Below are 20,624 nucleotides of genomic sequence, written 5' to 3'. Positions count from 1 at the left end.
CAGCCACCCGGGCCCTGAGGGCGCTCGAGGTTATTTTGTTCTCCGTTTCGAAATGCCTCGGTTCCTGCGGCGCTTCCTTTCAGACCAGCCCAGGTGGCAGTGACAGGGTTGCTCTGCTGGCGTCCCTCGAGCTGCGGCCGGGGTTCGCTAGCGTCTCCGTGGGCCCACGTACCTGGGCTGCCGCCTCCCGCTTCTGTCTCCTCAGCCGACCCCAGGTCTGTCCCCTGCCCCTGTCTTTCCACGCGCTTCTCCCTCATCCGGGTTGGCAGCGTCGCTTTCGCGCTCGCCTAGGTGCACTCAGGCCCCCGGTCCATCCGTGCACTCGCCGCCACCCCCTCCTTCCCCCGGGCGGGAGCGGGACCGCACAGGTAGGCGCTGAGGTCTCCAAAGAACACAGTAGTCAAAGCAAAGGCCGCAAACCGGCTGCAGTAGGAATTTTGGCGATCTCCCCCATTCCCCAAGACTCTCGTGCTCTTGTTCAGGACTGTCCATTTCCACCCAAGCAAGTTGCTCCGTTTGGGTTACTTCACTGTGCAAAGATGAAAGGGACAATGTATTCCACTTTTACCTTTCAGTCTGGGGATCACCACACCAAATGCATCTAAAAGGATGGATGGTCTCTGAAATACAGAAAGGGAGAGGGGAGAGAACTGGGCGCACCAAGCAGTAAATAAATCATTTTCCAGGCTTGACGTTAAAGTGACACCATGAAGTACAGTGGTTGAGGCACATCTGTGGAGCCTAGATTGGAGTATAGTTCCTCCTCCTTAAGTAAACTTGGGCAAGTCCCTTAACTTCTCTTTCTCACTTTCATTCTCTGTAAGATGTGGGTACTGATAGTGTTTGCCTTATAGGATCCTTGGGAGGATTGTATGAGGCCTTGAGTCTAACACACTTAATATGAAGCCCAAGGTACCCACTACATTCCGTTATCCATTATGAGACTAAAGCCCGGTTTTGCTCAGCTAAACTCTCAGTGCTGCCAGAGGAGATACTCCTGGATGTATCTCTTTTAAATGGTGGTGGCTTTCCTACTTGTACCCCAGATGTCTCCCATCTCATAATGTTACTTCACCCAAACACATGCACCCATACCTGTGAACCACCCAACTTTTTTTTTGCATGACCTTTTTTTTTTTTTAATTTAAAACATCTAACAGCCAGGATGGTGGTGCATGCCTGTAATTCCAGCAGCTTGGGAGGCTGAGGCAGGAGGATCACAAGTTCAAAGCTAGCCTCAGAGACTTAACTAGGCCCTGTCTCTAAATAAAAATACAAAAAATGGCTGGGGATGTAGCTCAGTGGTTAAGTGCCCTGGGTTCAATCTGAGGTAGAAACCCCACCCCCAAACAATAGCAACAGAACAACAGATAAAACATCTAACAATTTTTGCCTTTTAAAATTTTGAACTTTTTGTGCTTTATGTTAAATTAAAAATTAGTGGCATATATTTAGTATTAAAGCCATAGAAATTCTAAGCAGGGGTGGGGTTGTCACTTGTTGGTAGAGCACTTGCCCAGCAGTGTGAGGCCCTGTTTTTCATTCCCCAGTGCTGGGGGGTGGGGGGAAGAAATTCTTTTTTTTTTTTCAGTAATTTTTAAAAATTTCCTTGAAAATTTTATATCTTTTTAAAAATTTTATTTATTCTGTCTTGTTATGTATGAGAGCAGAATGCATTTCAATTCATATTACACATATAGAGCACAATTTTTCATGTCTCTAGTTATACACAAAGTAGAGTCATACCATTTGTGTCTTCATACATAAATTTATTGAATGATGTCCATCTCATTCCACCCTCTTTCCTACCCCCATGCCTCCTCCCTTCCCCTCACTCCCCTTTGCCATATCTAAAGTTCGTCTATTCCTCCCATGGGGGGCTGGGGAAGAAATTCTAAGCTAATTTCTAAAAGAAATATTAAGTAAACAAGCACCTATAAAGGCTATGTCTTTCTGGGCATGGTCAAATTTCTGTAATCCCAGTGATTGGGGAGGCTGAGGTAGGAGGATGCCAAATTCAAGGCCAGCATGGGGAACTTAGTGAGACTGTGTCTCAAAAAGAGCTGGGGATTGTATCTCCCTTTGGAGATAGCCTTCATTCTCTCTTGAATGTGTTTTCCTTGCTTTACCCCAAAGTTGTCTCTCTCTCTCTCTTGAGATTATTCCCCTTACCCCTTGGATAAGTATCTACTTTTCTAAGTAAACCTCTGTCTGTGCCTTTGGTGGGGGGATGTAGCTCAGTAATAGAGCCACTGGGTTCAATCCCCAGCACTGAAAAAAAAAGTGTATGTTTCATAAACACCCCTGTGTGTGCGCGCCAGTATTTACAAATCGAACATGTTATAACTTTTCTTTTAGGTTCTCATGTGTTTATGACAATCATATCCAAGCATTTTATTTTTTATGGTGCTGGAGATTGAATCCACGGGCCTTCCCACATGCTAGACAAATGCTCTACCCCTGAGCTACACCCTCAGCCCAACTCACATTTTATTTTATTTATTTATTTTTTTAAAGAGAGAGTGAGAGTGAGAAAGAGAGAGAGAGAGAGAGAGAATTTTTAATATTTATTTTTTAGTTATTGGCGGACACAATATCTTTGTTTGTATGTGGTGCTGAGGATCGAACCCGGGCCGCACACATGCCAGGCGAGCGCGCTACCGCTTGAGCCACATCCCCAGCCCCCCAACTCACATTTTAAATAGAAAGATCTTAAGTATATATTTGAAGATGGTAGATTTGTTTCTGAGTGTGGTTCCTCCCTCCCCTGACTGGTTCTTACGTTCATGTCTTCCTTCAAGGGCATTGGTAGAAATGCTTTTACTTTCTGCTTTTCCTCAGAAAGTAATGTGACAGTTGATTTCTGTTTACGTCATGTAGGGATTTATTATTGCAGTCCAGGTTAAGCTCTTCCTTTTGAGGTAAGATTTATTGCTAATAATAGGAATGATAGCTTATATATATTGAATGCTTACTCTGTGCCAGAATACAGAAAAAGAGTTACTTGTTACTATCTGATTTAATTTTTCCAACCATCATTTTCTTATCATTTTATCGAGGAACAAAGGATACACGAGAGAGGGTAATTTAACTTATCCAAGTTAGCTTTAGAATTTTTACTGACTATATGAAATTGCCACCTGTGATGTTGAAATTTGCAGTTGTTTCTTTTTGTTGTCCACCAAGTATTGGCATTCCAGGAAAAAATATAATTTTTACCCTCAAGGTATTTTTAGTTTGGTGAGAATTCCATAGTTTAAAAAAATGTACAGTTATGTTATATGATTGGGTGTCTTTAATTAAAGTTCTTCATGTACTAGTCTCCTAAGCCATCTCCTTGAAGGTAGATATGTAATCTGTCTTGCCTGTTTTTTCTCCTGGAACCCTTGATGACTTATCTTAGAGGTTCTGTAAATGTTGGCTGAGTTGGATAGTGAAAGAAAGTGCCAGCAGAAAAATTTGAAGGAGCATCCATGAATGTGGGGAAATTAGGGCTGAGATAAGCCAAGAATGCTTCTTGGGTTAGAGCAGTAGTTCTCAACCAGGAATGATTTTGCATCCTTAGAGAACATGTGGCAATGTCTGGAAACATTTTTGGTTGTCAAACTGGGGGCACCTATTATTGACATCTGGTGAGTATAGGCCAGAGATGTTGCTGTCATCCTGCAAAGCACAGGACTGTCTCCGCAATGAGAATTCGGCTCCAAATGTCAGTCGTGTTCCTTTTGAGAAAATCCCAGGTCAGAGTTAAACTGGGTTTCCGAGACACTGTGGAAAGGCTGCATTTAGCTTGGATCAGAATTTTATAGACTTGGGAGTAAACCTAAAAAACTTTAAAATTAGAAGTTTGTCTGGATCCTTCTGCCCTTTGCACTGGAAAATGATCTGGTAAGCAGTGGAGAGCTGCTAAGAAATGAAATTGCAAGAGGTTTTTTCTTTATCTTCTGTTAGAAAACATCAATAAAAAAATGAGGTTAGATAGTCACTTGTTATTGAATTAAGGATTTTGTTTTTTTTTCAAAGTATCTTATTCTTTCAAAGCAGGAATTTGCCATATCCAAAGTAACTATAACTTGTTTTTAAAAATTGTTCTCTGCAGAGGGTCTTAACGTTTGTTAGCTGAAGTTGTGGTGAAAAGGAAATCGGTTTATGTTCTTATGAACTAACTCTGCAGTGGTCATGGTGTTCTTATTGTTTTATGAACTATAATTGTTTTTAATAGTTTTTTATTTGGGGCACCTGGGTCCTCCAGTTCCCAAAGGGAGAAGGGAAATCATTCTTTATGTCATGAAACTCTCTGAGGCACACACGTTGCATCATTTCAGAGCAGGTAATTTGTTAAGTCTAGAGAACTTTGGGGAAAATAAAATGCAAAGTCTTTTACGGAAGCAAGAACTTAGTTTGGTATACATGACCCCAAGAGCTATCAGTGCGTTTAGATATTAAGGACTGGAAATAGATCAGGTAAATTTGTTTCTGGATCTAATGTAGGTCTAAGAGCAGTTAAGTCTTTTTGCAATGTTAGAAATATTCTGTATCTGTGGCCATTTTAGTGGAAATTAATTAATTTAAAAATTGGTAGTTACTATATTGGATGGTGCAGAAAGGTAGAAGTTTATGCTGAAGAGCCTTTATTAGTTTTCTATTGTGATTTTATTTCAGAACATTAAAATTTTGTATGGCTATTTTTTCTAGTAGTGGTATTATTTTTACAGTGTTAGTTGATTAGTCATGTCATAATTTGGTCCATGTAGTTCAATCCAAGAAATGTAATCTGAATGACCATTCAGGAGCATGTCCCTTCTTAAAGGCTGGGGAGAAATTGGATCACATGGTCAATGGATTAGGTTGACACATAAACTTAGGCAATTTGTTTTTGTTTAAGCCTCTTGAGTCTATAACTACATAGCCTGCTTTTGGTTCCTCTGCATTGGAATAAAAAAAAAAAAAAAACAGGCTAATTATCTCCTTGTAGCTCATTTAGTGAAGGGTAAGTCCTCTGAGACCTGTTCTAAAGAACCTCGACCTGATATTCAAATGGTTTGGAAGAAAATCTGTCTTTTGGTTCTCTTTATAGAGAAAATACAAAACACACAGTAAGCTGGAATCTGTGGCATGATCAGAATATCCAAAACCATACTCCTGGAACATGAAAACTCACACTTAAACGATTGCCAAATATAAAATAATTATTTTAATAAAATTTCTTTTTTTCTGCCTCATCTTTGCCATTTATTATAAATTATTATTCTTGATCTCCATTTTTCCTTCTCTGATCACTGTTTCCAAGATCTTGGCTAGTTAGTAGCCATGGGAATGCATTTCTCATATTAGAAATTATTATTTCAATATTACTTGTTTACTTTTTTTAACTTGACTAAAATTTTTATTTTGTTCTAAATAATATCCATGACATTACTAGTTTGATGGATTGATCTTTTTTAATCATTTAGAAATAAAAATATTCTTTAAAATGACTTAGAAAATAAACATGTTCATTAAAATAAAAAAAAATAACATGTTCATATATACCATCTAAATTTGTAAAACCTGACTTGGTTTTACTCTGATCTAAGAGTACTTGTAGAATTGTCTTATATTTGGCGATGTATTAGAAATTATACTATAAAAAATGGCCTTTTCTTCTTTGTAGTTTTTTTAAATTTCACAAAATCAAATTAGGAAACCTAAAAACCTGCTTAAAGTTGCTTGGTCACTCTCAAATATGATTGTGCCTCCCATACTTTATATTTCTGGAAATAAATTTGTGTTTTTCTTTCTCCTTTTTTCACTTCCTGTCTCTCTGAATCCAATTACAAGTTGTTTTACCAGCAGTTCGTATATAATTTAGGGCATTCCTTTAAACTTAAGAAGCAATATTTTATTTTCTCTTTTTTTTTGCCTATACACATTAAACTGTTAAGATACTATGAGAAGTGGCTCTTAACATTTTAAAAATGTTTAACCTAACTCATAACACTTTCTTGCTGGTGAGACTGTAAATTGGTGCTATAGAGGCCAATCCGTCAAAGATTTATCAAAAATAGGTGCTGGGATGTAGCTCAGTGGCAAAGCATTTGCCTCGAATTTGCAAATCCCTGGGTTTGATCCCCAGTTCAAAGAAAAAAAAAAGATTTATCAAAATTAGAATGTATTTCCCATTGACCCATTCCTTCCAGGAATCAGTCCTGTAGGTTTGTGATTTATTCATACTACGATTTAATGACATGCATACAAGAATAAAGGATTAGAACAAACATAAATGTCAGAGAACTGGGTAAAATAAATTGGTTATCTATCTGATGAAATATTAATCAGCTATAGAAAAGAATGAGGTAACTTTTCATGTACAGTTATTGAAAGAGTCTGAGACAAAAGCAGAATTGCACAGTAGTGTGTCTATGCTCAATATTAGTGAAAAAGAACATGCATATGTGTGCATATACATATATATTTTTTATATGCATAAAGTATCTCTGGAACATTGATTGTTTTTGGAGATAGGCATTGACATTGGTGAAAGGTTTTTTTTTAATTTTTCTAAAATATTTTTTTTTTAGTTGTAGATGGGCACATTTATTTATTTATTTATTTATTTTTATGTGGTACTGAGGATTGAACCCAGTGCCTTATACATGCGAAGCAAGCACTGTGTCACTGAGCCACACAATCCAGCCCATGGTGAAAGTTTCATTGTATACTTTTATGCTTTTTGAATTTTGAATAACAGGGATAATTCCCTATCCAGAAAAAATATGTATGTATTTATACACACTCACAAACATTCCATGGGATTCCTCACTGTGCTTATGTTTTTGTTTTTGTTTTTTAAAGTGTGAGAGAGAATTTTAATATTTATTTTTTAGTTTTCAGTGGACACAACATCTTTGTTTGTATGTGGTGCTGAGGATCGAACCTGGGCCGCACGCATGCCAGGCGAGCGCACTACCACTTGAGCCACATCCCCAGCCCTGTGCTTATGTTTTGGAGTGGAATTTTTTCTATGTGTCCCTGTTGCTTTTCTGCTTAACAGGTATTGACCTTTTCTGGGCCTTTTTGTCTCAGATGATTTTTTAAATGAAATAAAGGTTGTAAATATCCTTGGGGATTAGCTTTATCACGTTCAAATCTACTGCCATCTTCTGTTATTTTTGTGCTAATTTCATTTCCATTTAAAACTTTAATCTTATTAAAATCTTCATCATATATGATCTGAGTGACAAGATAAGTCAAAGGAGACTAGAACCTATGTAGATAAACCGATACTGTTAATCAATAAGAGGGGAAGGCAAACAATTTTAATCATCTATTTTGTTTTCGTTATATTTCCTAAGATCTTCAAATTCAAAAAGGTGAAGAGGCAATATGGGCTTTTTTTTTTTTTTTAGTGATGGCAGGCTAGGTCATTGGGACCATTTCTCTCACTGAGGACAACTAGAAAATATGGATGAAACACAAACATCTGCTCGAAGTTACTGGAGAGATAGCAGCATAATGAAGAATTTCAAGGCCATGATCCATGTGAAAGTAAATAGTGGTAGAGTTCCAAAGATGAGAGTCTATTATTTCTGAGTGGGGGGGCCAAGCAGCAAGACTGAAAAGTGCTTCTGTGGACTGTGGTGATAGGAATTAACATCGAGTACTCATCAAGTTGGGGAAAACCTAGTGACATCCATTTTCTCTGGATTAGGACCATGAAAGGCCATGACCTTGAATTGGGGCTGCTGTCATTTGGATCTTAAGACCCATGTATTAAAGGCTTAGTTGTAAGCATGGAGCTGAGGGGAGATGGCAGAACATTTAAAAGCTAGGGACTAATGGGAGATTTTTGGGTCACTGAAGGAAGGCATGCTCTCAAAGGTGATGGTAGGACCCAAGTTCTTTCCTCTTCTCTCTTTTGCCTCCAGGAGTTGAGTGGTTTTTCTTTAAACACCTGCTGCCACTATAATGTGCTGCCTTGCCAAAAGCAATGAGGCAATATGGACTGGCCAAAATAAGACTTTTCTCTTTATAAGTTGATTATCTCATGTATTTGTTTTTTGTTTGTTTGTTTGTTTTCTTGTTTTTTTTAAAATTTTTGTTATTCATGTATTTGTTATAGTAAGGAAAGCTGACTATTACAAGACCATTGCTGGAACTGTAGCTCAGCTTGAAAAACAACTGAATTCATGAATTGGATTAAGGTGACTGAAAAGTGCTAATCTCCCCAAATGTTTGGTAGAAGCAGAGAGAAATTCTCTCTAATGGATCATTCTAGACTTCAAATGATTTCTACAAATGATTTTGGAAGAACAGTTTTGGAGAGTATATAAAAAAATGACACAAAGAAATAAAGCAAATAAACAAAAGACCAGACATACAAAATGAAGAGACACCATCAACAAAAATTAAAAGAAGCAACAGTGAAAATGGATCCATAGGGGTACTAGATTTTGGTGTTAAAAGTTAAAACTGTTGTAAAACCAGAACAAAAAGAAATATTAAAAGTAATCAGAGTGTTCTGGGTGTGGTGGTACACACTAGTAATCCCAGTGGTGGGAGGCCGAGTCAGGAGGGTCACAAGTTCAAGACCAGCCTCAGCAACATAGTGAGACTGTCTCAAAATCAAAAATAAAAAGGGCTGGGCATGTGGTTCAGTGGTTAAGCGCCTCTGGGTTCAATCCTTGGTTCAATAAATAAATAAATAAAAGAGTGGAATGACAGTTTGCTTTTAAAGGAATGGTAGAGTGATACCTATTCTGCACAGAATAGTGAAGTCTAGATTATCTTTACTGAAAGAAAAGACTTGCCAATATAGAATATTTTTTTCAGTTAAAAGTCTTAAAAAATGAAGTGAAAAAAAAGCTACTTAGATAATCAAAAACAGGATTTTTTACTAGAAGAATAACTAAATCCTTCACACAGAATTAATGTCCCAGATGAAAGGAAAATGACAATTTAATATCACTTGAGCATAGGTGCAAAGAGTCATCAACTAAACATTAAGAGAATGAATTCAGAAATGCAAATGACCAAGTTGAGTTTTTCTGGGAATGCAAAGTTGTTTTAATTTTTTAAAAATATAAATCACCATTTGAATACACTAGAGGTTATGATCCACTTGGTAGACATAAAAGAAGGTAATAAAATTAACATTCATTGTGATTAAAAACTCTTGGTAGTCGTACATGGTGCCACACACCTGTAATCCCAGCAGCTCTGGAGGCTGAGGTAGGAGGATCACAAATTCAAAGCCAGCCTCAGCAACTTAGTGAGGCCCTAAGCAACTTAGTGAGATCCTGTCTTTAAATAAAATATAATAAAGGGTCTTCTAAGAGCATGACCCCAGTGACCTAAGGCCTCCCACTAGGCCTGACCTCATAAAGGTCCACAGGTTTTGTAATACTTCCATTCTGGGGACCACATTCCTTACACATGAATCTTTAGAGAGACACAACCCATTTTCAAACCATAGCATTTACCATAGAGCAACAAGGACATTCAAATACCTGTGCAAAACCCTATACAGAAGATTATATTATTTAGAGAAATTAAGGAATAAATGGAAGGCTATACCATATTAATAGAGTAGAAGACTCAAAATTGTGAAGATATCATTTATTTCTCAACTTGATTCACAGATAAAATGCAATCCCAACAATAATCCCAGAGAGCTTTTTTTTAAAGTAATGAAATTTGACTAGTTGCTGTAAGCGCCACTTTTTTCTCATATCATGTGCTTGCTTCATGTTACTGTGTCACATTTTTGTAATTCTACAAGATTTCAAACTTTTTTAAAAATATTTTTTTTAGTTGTAGATGGACACAATACTTTAAAAAAATTTTTAATTTTTATGTGGTGCCAAGGATTGAACCCAGTGCTTCCCACATGCTAGGCAAAGCACTCTACTACTGAGCTATAACCCAGCCCTCAAACTTTTTCATTATTGTTATATCTGTTAATGAAGATCTGTAATCAGTGATCTTTGATGTTGATATGTAAGTTGTTTTGGGGCACCATGAACTTCACCCATATAATACAAGGATCTTATGATAAATGTGTGTGTTCAAACTGTTCCCCAACCAGTTGATCCCCTATCTCTCCCTCTCCCATGTCTCTGTAATTTCTGGACACACAGTGTTAAAATTAGCCAGTCAAATCTGAAGATGTGCCTGAAATTGCTGCAATCTCAGGATAATACTTTAATGGATGAGGAGTTGCTTCTTATAGATGAATTAGCCCTATAGTGACCTCTGAGTGTTCAAAGTTTAAGGAAGAATCCCATGTCTCTCATTTTGAATCAAAAGCTAGAAATGATTGTTTAAGAAGGCATGTAGAAAGCTAAGTTAGACTGAAAGCAAGGCCTCTTGTTAGCCAATTTATGAATGCAAAGTAAAAGTTCTTGAAGGAACTTAAAGAGTGCTACTTTGGGGCAAAACATGAGTGACAAGAAAGGAAAACAACATTACTGCTGATGTGGAGAAAGTTTTAGTATTTTGGATAAATCAAATCAGCCACAACATTTCCTTAAGCCAAAGTGTAACCTAGAGTAATGCCCTAACTCTTTTCAATTCTGTGATGGCTGAGAGAGGTGAGGTAGCTGCAGAAGAAAAGTTTGAGGGTAGCAGAGGGTAGATTGTAGGGTTTAAGGAAAGACGTCATTGCCTTAACAAAAAATGCAAAGCAAAGCAGAAAATGCTAATGATTTAGAAGCTCCAGCAAGTTTTCCAGGTAAGATAATTGATGAAGTGTCCACTAAAAAACAACAGATTTTCAATGTGTGACAGCCTCATGTTGGAAGAAGATGCCATCCAGGCTCTCACAGCTAGAGAAGAAAAGTCAGTGCCTGGATTCACAGGACAGACTGAATACCTTTGTAGGAGCTAATGCAGCTGGTGACTTTTAGTTGAAGGCAGTCATCATTTACCATTCTGCAAATTCTAGGGCAGTCTACTCTGCTCATTCTCCCTCTGCAAATGGAACAAAGCCTGGATGACAGCACATCTGTTTGCAACATGGCTTACTGAATAGTTTAAGTCCACTGTTGAAACCTGCTCAGAAAAAGATTCCTTTCAAAATATCACCACTTATTGATGGCATACTTGGTCACTCATGAACTCTGGTGGAGATGTAGAATGAGATTAATGTATTTTCATGACTTCTAGTACAACATTCATAGTGAAGCTCCTGAATGAAGGAGTAATTTAACCTTTTAGGTCTTATTATTTAAGAAATTCATAGATAGTACCATAGATAGTGTTTCCTCAGATGGATCTGGGCATAGTAAATCGAAAACATGGTGAGCATTTCTAGATGCCATAAGAACATTTGATTCTTGGGAGGAGATCAAAACATCAGCATTAGTAGGAGTTTGGAATAAGTTGATTCCAGTCCTCATGGAAGACTTCCAGGGGTACAAAACTTCAGTGGAGGAAGTAACTGACCACAAATGTAGTGGAAATAATGAGAACTAGAATTAGAAATGGATCTGAAAATGTGTCCGAATTGCTGCAATCTCATGATGACTTTAATAGAAGCAGAATTCTTTCTTACAGATGGAACAGGGGATCTTGAGTTGGGATCTACCGCAGGTGACAATGCTGTGAATACTGTTGAAATGACAAAAAAAAAAATTTAGAATATTAGATAAATTTAGTTAATAAGGCAGCATTAGGGTTTGAAGGATTGACTACAGTTTTGAAAGAAGTTCTACTGAGGGTAAAATGCTATCAAGTAGCATTGCATGTTACAGAGAAATCTTTTGTGGAAGAAGTATAAACTGCTGCAGCAGACTTTATTGTTTTATTTTAAGAAATTGCTATAGCCCCCCCACCCCCAGGCTTCAGGAACCACCACTCTGGTCACTCAGCAGTCATTGACATTGAGAAGACCCTCCACCAAGAAGAGGATTACAACTCCCAGAAGGCTTGGATGATTGTTAACATTTTTATCATTTTTTGTGTGTGTATTGAGGGGGAGTAACTGAGGATTGAACTCAGGGCCTTGTGCATGCTAGGCATGTGCTCTACTATGGAGCTACGTCCCCAGTCCTTTTTAAATTTTATTGTATTTTGAGACAAAATCTTGATAAGTTACCCCGGATGGCCTTGAACTTGCCATCTGCCTGCTTCAGTCTCCTGAGTTGCTGGACACACAGGCATGGCCACAGCAACTGGCCAGCAATAAAGTATTTTTAAATTAAGACATTTACATTGGATTTTAGCCATGATACTAATGCACACTTAATAGACTACAGTATATTGTAAACATAACTTTTGTATGAACTGGAAAACCAAAAAATATGTGTGACTTGCTTTATTGTGATAGTTTCTGATAGTCTGGAACTTAGGCTGCAGTATCTCCAAGGTATGCCTGTACAATAAACTCCAAGAAAATAAATAGAATATTTTCAGGATTGCAGTGTAGTGAAAGACTTCTTAAACAGGACACATAAAGACTGATGAGGATAAAATTGATACATTTAGACTACATATTAGAGAACTTTGGTTCATCAAGAACACTATTAAAAGTGAAAATGTAAATCTCAGAGTGGGAGCAGTTAATTATAATATATATAATTGACAAAAGATTTATATCCAAAACTATAAAGAAGGGTCTAGGTATGGCTCAGTGATAGACCTCTTGTCTAAAGTGTGTAAGACCCTGGGTTCAATCCCCAGCACTGCAAAATGACAGCAAAAAATTCCTCAAAACTCCTTTAAATAATAAAAGAACCACAATCTGATGGTCCAAATGGGCAGAAAAATTAGGCACTTACCTGAAGAATCTGAATGACCATGTCTGCTCTCCATCAGGATGTTGTGAGGCACCCATGGGGACTTGGAGCATGAACACTTAGCTCCGTGACTAGTACTGTGTTACCGTGTTCAAACACATCTGCTTAGTTTTCAGTTGGAAAAAGAAACCTACTGTGTGATGGCCTAAAACAAAAACTGCTAAAAGTCATAGGGAGGACAGCTGAGGAGTGAAGCCAACTAAGCACAACATGCTTGGCCCTGAACTGCCCGCATGACTGGGCCTGCACACCACCCCTCTCAAGTAGCTCTTGAGGGTGCAGCAAGGCCTCTGAGAGAAGAAATGACTAAAAAGACATAAGCACTTTTCTCTTTTTGCAATATATTCAGCCAGAGAGTTTTATCTTTTCAAGTATCATATTCACTTTGGGCAACCTTGTTTTCCCATGTTTTAGAGCATGCTGGGTTTTATTTAAAACTGGCTAAAATTTGTTTAAATTATTGTTCTTTCTAGGTGAAAAATGATTGGTTTGGTTTGGTTTGAGACTAAGAAAGGGAGGGGAAACTTTGCTTTTTTAATTGAATAAATTGCATTCAGCTAATGAAGTATGTGATTATTAGCAGCATCACTAATAAGTTTTCAATTGTCAGAAATTAATTGTAAACATCAGCAGAGTATTTTTTAAAAATTTTTTTGAGTGGTATTCAGACACAATACCTTTATTTTATTTATTTATTTTATGTGGTGCTGAGGATCGAACCCAGTACCTCACAGGTACGAGGCAAGTGCCCTACCACTGAGCCACACCCCAGCCCTCAGTATAGTATTCTTCAGTTGTAAAGATGTCTTAAGGCTTATATTTTGGTGCCATGTTTGATGTTTAAAACAATATCTTTTAACAATAAACAAACTGAAAAAAAATCCCAGTGACCAAGAAATGTAAATTATCAGTGAAATATAAATGAAATAAACATTTACCCATCAAAATATCCCAAATAAAAAATATTAATGTGACTAGGTGACAGAACAGGTCCAAGTAATGAGAATGATCCTTCACTGCCAGTGGGAGTGTTCATTTGATGTATCCTCTTTAGAAAATAGTTTGGCATTATCTATGAAACTTTTAAACATTCCAGTTTTTGTGACAGTCATTTTACTCATGTGTTTATTCCCAATATAAATTCATGCATCGTAACCAAGAGACATGTACAAAAATATTCACAGCAGCATTACTCAGAATAGCCCCAAACTAAAAATAACCCACATATCAACAATAGATTGACAAATTATGTTGTTTAGCAATGAAAGTGAATGAACCTGCCTATGACAGTATGCATGAATCTTTCAAACTTAATGTTGAGTGAAATAAGCCAGGTCCAAAGGAAACATTCTGTATCATTTCCCTTTTGATTGAGTCCAGAAAGCAGGCAGATGAAGTAATACTGTTTGAAATACATAGTTAGGTGACTTAACTATAATGAAAAGCAAGGAAATGGTTCCCATTGTTAGGGTGATGCTTACTTTAAGAAGGACAGGGCTGAGTACTGATTGGGAAGGTCATGTGTGGGCTTCTGCAGTGCTAGGAATGGTGTTTCTTGGCCTGGGTGTGGATATGCAGATATCTGATAAGTATTCTTTTGTGTTATTTTCTGTACACGTGTTATATTTTACCACAAAAAATGTTTTGTATTTATAAGGAATCATTGTATAATGTAATTAGTAAAAGTGCTGGCTTTGGACTTAAACTGCCTGTGTTCATATACTCTTCCTGTTTGCTGGTTGTCTTGGGCAAGTTGTCTAATTTTTCTGGCCTCAGTTTCTTAAACTATAAAAAAAATGGTAGTATTAACTATAGGCAATGTAATTGAGTGAGTATCTGTGGATATTCAATAAGACTGACATTTACAAAATGCTTAGAAAGTAAACAGCATATAATACATGATCACTAAGTTATGTTTATAATAATAAAAATAATCAGAATGAAGATAGGACACTAAAGTACTCTTAGATCTCTGGACCCAGACCAATTCTCTTTTTTGGTACTGGGGATTGAACTAAGGGGCATGCAACCACTGAGCCAAATCCCCAGCCCTATTTTGTATCTTATTTAGAGACAGGGTCTGAATGAATTGCTTAATACCTTGCCATTGCTAAGGGTGGCTTTGAACTTATGATCCTCCTGTCTCAGCCTCCCGAGCTGTTGGGATTACAGGCATGTGCCACCATGCCTGGCTGGACCCAGACCAATTCTATCCAGAAAGTTTGGTCAGAGTTCTTGTTACAAGCAATAGAAGATAATATTGGCTGCCTTAAGCAGAAAGATTTATTAGAAGGATAAAGAATACTCACCAAATTGTTTAAAGGCTAGAGGAGTAGATTGTAGAGGCTAACATCAAGAACAATTTGGTCAGGACTCTGGCTGTCACTAGAATTCTGTCTCTCCCTCATGCCACTCTGTTTCAAATTCCAGGTGGGAATATTTTATATCATATGACTATTCCCTAACTTCTGGGTACTGGGATGAGAAGATCTTCCCTTTTGAACTTCACTGTGTACTTTTTATGATATCTATGCTCTCAAAGAAGAGAAGGTTGACTATTGAAAGGCAATAGGGTGACATATGATTATTATATCTGGAGTTATGAAAAAATCTGTGATGTAATTGTGTATCATCTTCGAGGGATGTCAGTGGCTAGAAATGGACACATGTACCAGTTATCCCAAAGGGGAAGAGAGTATTATACTGAATATGTAGACCACAAAACTTGATATCCATTCTCATTAAGGTTCTAAATTATCTTACCTTTGGTTTCTGAACATTTAGTAAGGAAAATAAGGAGTTAAGTGTCAGCATGAGCATATTAAAAACAAAATTGACTAAGACAATTCCAAAGAACCAAAGGTTGAATATTTTCTCTGATATGTGGATGTTAATTCACAATAATAGTGGGTGCTATGGAAGAATAGAGGTACATTGGATTAGAAATAGGTGAGTGAAGAGAGGGGAGGGGATTTGGGAGTAGGAATGATAGTAGGATATTATTACCCTGTGTTCATGTATGATTACACCACTGATGTAACGCTACATCATGTACAACCAGAAGAATGAGAAGTTATACTCCATTTATGCATGATATGTCAAAGTGCATTCTACAGTCATGTATAACTAATTAGAACAAATAAAAAAATAAAATTTGACAGCCTGATTATTTTCAAATCATGTCTTCTCTAGTCACAACCATCATTACTAGTTAGGTCCACTCTGTCTCTCATGTGGACTTCTGCAGAGGCCCTCTGTCTGATCTGTTAAAGTCTACCCTACCTATGGCTGCCACAGAATTGTACCAAAATATATACATTTGGCTATGTCATTTCCTGGCTTAAAAGTCTCCATCACCTATGGAATAAAGGGTCTTTGCAAGCCTTCCCTGCTAGATTGAGAACTTCATGAGGGCCTGAACTGAGTCTGTGTTAGTGTATTCTAATGCCTAGCACTCAGTCAGTCACTTTTTAGGAATTCACTAAGAATTGAGTTCAGTTAATGGGATTTCTGCTCATCTATCTGCACTAGCACTATGGCTTCTAGCCATACTCAACTGCCATGATGTTTGTGTGTGTTCCTTGCTTTTGCTCAGTCTGAGACACATAGCAGGGGCCCAAAATGTGCCTGCCATGTGCTTTCCACTGGACTTGGCCAAGTCCTACCTATTCTTTAAGACAATATATTTGTCATCTTAAACCTCCTTTGAAACCTTTCTGTCCTAAGTTAGTTAATTATCTATTTCTGTGATATCTAGCACATAATTTTCTAAATGATACCATGCATATATTATAATGGTCTATTTGTGAGTTTATCTTCTCACTAGACTGAGTTCTTTGAGAGCATAATTAGGTCTAGTTTAATTCTGTAATTGAAGCATAGAACACAGTGTCTGACACAGAGGCCCAGTAAAATTCTGTTGAATTTAGGCAGGGTCATTAACTCATGTTTCCCCTTTTGATGTGGTTTGTGTGTGTACAGTACATTTAGGCTTTGCCAAAATATTTGACAGAGTGATATCTAAAGGAGAGAGAGATTCTATTGTCTTTTTTTTTTTTGTATGGTCTGTTTCAAATGCATGAATATTGTTGTTGAGTGAAGGAAGTTAAATGTTATGTATGGAATAAATTCATTTTTTAACAAAAAAAGACAACTGATTTTAAATGCATAAAAGTTTGTTTTGACCATATGAACTATCAGATTGCAAATTAAAATAGTACTGTCTCTTGTTCTATCTCATTGGCAAAAATTATACGGAAATGATTTACCTAGTGTTAATGAGAATGTGGGAAATGGTCACACTTACTCATTGCTAATAGAAGTGAAATTTGGAGAGAAATTGGGCAACGTGTATAAAAGTCTTAATATTTAGACCCCTCCTTTGACAAGGAATTTCAAATAGGGTGTGGTGGCCTGCACCTATAGTCCCAGCCACTCAGGAGGCTGAGGCAGGAGAGGATCACTTGAGCCTAGGAGTTTGAGATCAGCCTGAGTAATATTTAGAGAACCTGTCTTAAACAAAACAAAAACAAAGGTAAGATATCATTCCTCACCTATCAATTTCTGTCAATTTTTGAAAAGTTTGACAGCATACTCTGTGGAGGCTATGGGGAAACAGGCATTTGTATATTGCTGTTATGAATGTAAAATGATGGATGATTCCTGTGGAAAAGAATTTGGTCCAAAAATTCCACTTCCAGGAATATATTTCAAAGACACCCTGGCAGGAATACAAAATATACACAAGACATTGTAACACAATTTGTAAAATTAATAGAATGGAAATAATACTAATGTCTATGGGTAGGGGCATAATCTCCCATAATCAAGCATTCCAGTTTTAAAAATAGCAAGGAACATTAGTTATTTATTTAAGGTCTTTTTTTTTTTTTTGCAGGGTTGGGAGATGTACTGGGGATTGAACTTGGGCACTCAATCACTGAGCCACCCCCAGCCCTATTTTGTATTTTATTTAGAGGCAGGGTCTCAGTTGCTTAGTGCTTTCCTTTTGCTGTGGTTGGCTTTGAACTTGCAATCCTCCTGCCCCAGCCTCTGGAGCCTCTGGGATTACAGGTGTGCCACTGTGCCTGGCTGGAGGTCTATCTTTTTAAATGTGGACATATTTTACTATAAATTCCTCTTACAACTGCTTTCCTGCACCCCGTAGGTTTTGGTATGTTGTGTTTCCTTTGTTGTTTGTCTCAAGATATTTTTAAAATTTCCCTTGTGATTTCTTCTCTGAATCATTTATAATTCAGTAGCATGTTTAATTTCCACGTTTGTGCATTTTTCAAAATTTCTCCTGTTATTAATTTCTATTTTCATGCCATTGAGGACAGAAACAATCCTTGATGTAATTTCTGTCTTAAGTTTGTGAAGCTTTGTTTTGTGGGTCAACATGTAGTCTATCTTGGAGAATGTTCCATGTGCACCAGAGAATTTGTATACTGCTGCTTTTTTTAAAAAATATTTTTTTAGTTATACATGCACACAATCCCTTTATTTTATTTATTTATTTTTATGTGGTGCCGAGGATCGAACCATTGCCTCACACATAATAGGCAAGCACTCTACCACTGAGCAACACTCCCAGCCCTATACTGCTGCTTTTAGATGGAAAGTTCTATATGTGTTTATTAGGTCCATTTGATCTGAATTGTAGTTCAAGTGCAATATATCCTTATTTATTTTCTGTCTGGTTGATTCATCCATTGTTGAAAGTGATGTATTGAATCTTCCTACTGTTATTATGTTGCTATCCATTTCTTCCTTCATGATATTTGCTTTATACCTTTGGGTGCTCTGATGTGTGTGTGTGTGTGTGTGTATTTATGCAAATTTATTTATAATTTCTATGTCCTCTTGATACATTGATCCCTTTATCATTAAATAATGATCTTTTGTCTCTTGGCAATTTTTTTAAAGGATTTTTTTAGTTGTAGATTGACACAATACCTTTATTTGGTTCATTTTAATGTGATGCCAGGATCAAACCCAGTGTCTCACGCATGCTGGGGAAGCACTCTACCACTGAGCCACAACCCTAGCCTTCTTGCAAATTTTGACTTAAAACCTATTATTTCTGATATTATATAGCCACCTGTGTTCTTTTTTTGATTACCATTTATATGGAGATATCTTTATTCATCCTTTCACTTTCAGCCTATGTGTGTTCTTATGTTTAAAGCAAGTCTCTTGTAAACAGCATTCTTTTATTTATTAATTTTTTTTGAGAGAGAGAATTTTTAATATTTATTTTTTAGTTTTCGGTGGACACAACATCTTTGTATGTGGTGCTGAGGATCGAACCCAGGCCGCACGCATGCCAGGCGAGCGCGCTACCACTTGAGCCACATCCCCAGCTCCTTATTTATTAATTTTTAAAAATATTTTTTAGTTGTCAATGGACTTTATTTTATTTTTTATATATGGTGTTGAGAATGGAACCCAGTGCCTCACACATGCTACACAAGTGCTCTACCACTGAGCTACAGCCCCAGCCCAATAGCATTATTTTGTGTGTGTGTGTGTGTTAAGTCTGTTTTGTTTTGCTATAACTGATAGACCCAGCCTGATTTTCTCTTAAAATTGGGAGCCATCTTGCCACAAAGCCCTGAAAAGATAATTTTGGCTTTACTATAAATTACTGCAAATTCTGAACTTGCTTGGAATGCCTGCTCGTGCCTTGAACTCACCCATGCCTGGCTCTCTCTGACCAGATAGCAGCCCCCTCTGAAACTTTAGTGAGGCCTCATAAATCTTGGCCTTCCCTGGCCAGATAACGACCCTCTCTGAGGCTCTAATGACCTTCATAAATTCTGATGCTGGGACCAGCAAAAATGTAAACTAGCCTTTGTTATCTGTAACCCCCTCTTTGTGTAACTTTCTGGGCTATAAAGCTGGGCTGCAAGAAAGCTGTGGGGCTGTCTTCTTCCCATGGTTTTTGTTGGGAGAGGCTGGCCGAAGTAATAAGCTTGCTTTAATCTGATTTTAATTGGAGTCAGTGGGCTTTTCTTGCATCCTGGTCTAACATTTTGGAGGCCCCAGCGAGATGACTCAGCCAGACCAGACCTCAAGACCAGACTGCTAGAAATTCTAAAGCTGGCCTTCACTCCAGGGCTCCCGGCTGGAGAGCCACTCTGTGGGGTGCACTTGAGACTTTCCAAGGCCTCGGAGTGAGCCTTCGGTCCTCGGAGTACTGCAGTGAACTGCCGCCCTAAAACAATTAGCAAGCATCTGGTGGAGGAGGCCTCCATAGGTAAGTGGCACCTTTATAACATCTAGTAATCAGTTAAGGGAGATCTCTTCTGAAGACAGAGAGGTGGCCTGGCAAGGCTCACATGCATGTACTCCTGTCCGGGATAGTAAGGAGATATCGTTCTGTAGGGAATTCCTCTGGAAGGGTAGAGAGGTGCCGACGGGCACGAACGTGCTCCTACCCCGGGAGCTTTAGCAAGATGTTGCATTGCTCCTTTGTTTTTCAGTTTCAGCGCTGGGTTTCTGTTTTCTTGTATTTTGTTCTGTGTTCTATATATATATTTTTTCCTGCCTTTTGTTGTGTGACTTCTGTGGTAAAAACTTAAGGAAATTGGACATGAAAATGGGTAATAAAGAAAGTAAGCCTGACAGCCCTTTGAACTGTGTTTTAAGGAACTGCAATAAACTTTACCCTTTGTTAAGCAGGATTAGAGAAGCCCCTAGTTGGCTGCCTGAAGCACACCCACTGCAGAGGGAAATGCCTGCTAGGGATATAAGAACTGAGAATCTCCCAGATTAACAAGTGAAACTCCTTTAAAACCCCTTGTCCCTCCAGATCAAGACAGTCACAACCTTTGGGGCGGAGTCCCC

At 37.8% G+C, this 20,624-nt stretch overlaps 1 protein-coding gene across 8 annotated transcripts in view; it reads left to right on the top strand.

Moving 5' to 3' along the window:
• Tmed8 (transmembrane p24 trafficking protein family member 8) overlaps window positions 1-20,624 on the top strand; it is a 48,125-nt gene that overhangs the window by 631 nt on the left and 26,870 nt on the right. The gene's annotated exons all lie outside the window — the stretch shown is intronic.

The sequence above is a fragment of the Marmota marmota genome, unplaced genomic scaffold (assembly GCF_001458135.2).
Source record: "Marmota marmota marmota unplaced genomic scaffold, marMar, whole genome shotgun sequence".
Lineage (NCBI taxonomy): Eukaryota > Metazoa > Chordata > Mammalia > Rodentia > Sciuridae > Marmota > Marmota marmota.
The sequence above is the reverse complement of the archived record's forward strand: the minus strand, read 5'-3'. Positions and strand labels throughout refer to the sequence as shown.